The sequence below is a fragment of the Aplysia californica genome, unplaced genomic scaffold, assembly GCF_000002075.1.
Source record: "Aplysia californica isolate F4 #8 unplaced genomic scaffold, AplCal3.0 scaffold00462, whole genome shotgun sequence".
Classification (NCBI taxonomy): domain Eukaryota; kingdom Metazoa; phylum Mollusca; class Gastropoda; order Aplysiida; family Aplysiidae; genus Aplysia; species Aplysia californica.
The window spans coordinates 266,889-268,364 of NW_004797732.1; the positions used below are offsets into that span (position 1 = coordinate 266,889).

General features: G+C 42.5%; 1 protein-coding gene across 1 annotated transcript in view; it reads right to left on the reverse strand.

Moving 5' to 3' along the window:
* LOC101860993 overlaps positions 1-1,476 on the reverse strand; it is a 25,078-nt gene that overhangs the window by 6,634 nt on the left and 16,968 nt on the right. The gene's annotated exons all lie outside the window — the stretch shown is intronic.

Consider the following 1,476-nt stretch of genomic DNA (forward strand, 5'->3'; position numbering starts at 1 on the left):
GGGGGTGGGGGGTGGGGGGGAGGAGGTGGAGCACCAAACTTTTTTAGCTTAGGAATCCCCTTTGAGACTCGAACAAGGAACGCAGGCAACATTTTCGAACAAGACACAATTGGGTTTAACCCCTCCCTCACCCCCCTCACAAAAACTCGAAAGAAAAGAAAAACAAAAATAGTGTTTAAGAATCTTAGGGTAGACCGTGACGCTTGGCCAGTGATTTTACACGGGATGCCCACTACAGCTGGATCGGACCGATCGCATGAATAGGTCCCTTGAAACTGAAAACAAACACGTTTGTTTTTAAGGCGACCGAGTCGGGCGGGCAATCGGCCCCATCGGCCGATCCCATCCGTAGTGGGCACCCCCTATAAGGCTTCTCATTGGAATCAAGAAAAGCATGAGACAAATTATTGAAAAGCAACAACAGACGACTATAATAGTTATACACGCACATGGGCACACACATAAAAGAAATACAACACACATATGCCCACACACGAACTTTCATTTCAAATCATGCAACCTACATGATAAGTGTACATTTTATATTTATGTACATTTAGTATGCATAAACGGAGAAAGAGGGGAGAGAAAGAGAGATAAAGGGTGAAAGAAAGAAAGCGAGAAAGAGAAAAAGAGGAAGAGAAAGAAAGAAATATACGAGGTTAAGAAAGACGGAGATATAAAGAGAGAGAGAGAGAGAGAGAGAGAGAGAGAGAGAGAGAGAGAGAGAGAGAGAGAGAGAGAGGGGGGGGGGGGGGGGAGAGTCGCAATGTTATCCCCCATTATGTCCATAAATAATATCATGTATTTTCGAAAATCGTGCGGAACTTTTTGCCAGCATTAGGACAAAAACGTCGTATCTTTCTGTCTTTCAATAACAAACACTACGTTATGATTCCCTCTCGTCCCAACCCATTTCTCTTAATTTCATCTCATAATATCACCTTACTGTTTTATATATCTCCACAAGCTTACATTATCTGTCTTCCCCATTCTCCCCCCCACCAGTCCAGCACCTGCTTATGTCCCCATCCGCACCTGCCTCGTGTCATCCAGAAGCCAGAAAGCCACACCACAAGGGAGCTCCGAGTAACTCTATACTCTATTCTCTATAGCGGCTTTATAATGTTCTTCTCTGTCTACTGGGGGAGGAATCTGGACCAGACAGATAGATTAACACTCTTTTCTTTTCTTTTTTTTTTTTGGGGGGGGGGTCTGCTTTTATTTATTTGTTTTTAAAAATGTTGTATGTTTGTTTCGTTTCTTTTTGTTTGCGTGTTTATTTATGCTTCGTTTGTTTTTGTTTTGTTTTGTTTTTTCTGCTGGTCGGTCTTCGAACTGCAATACATGTTCTTGTGTCAAGGTACTTGATGAGTATCAGTCCGATCTCAAAAGACCTTGTTTTGACCTTCCTGGACCCCATCCCTTTATTTGATTGACGTCAACACAATTTTTGGGGATTGCTGTTTCCATTTA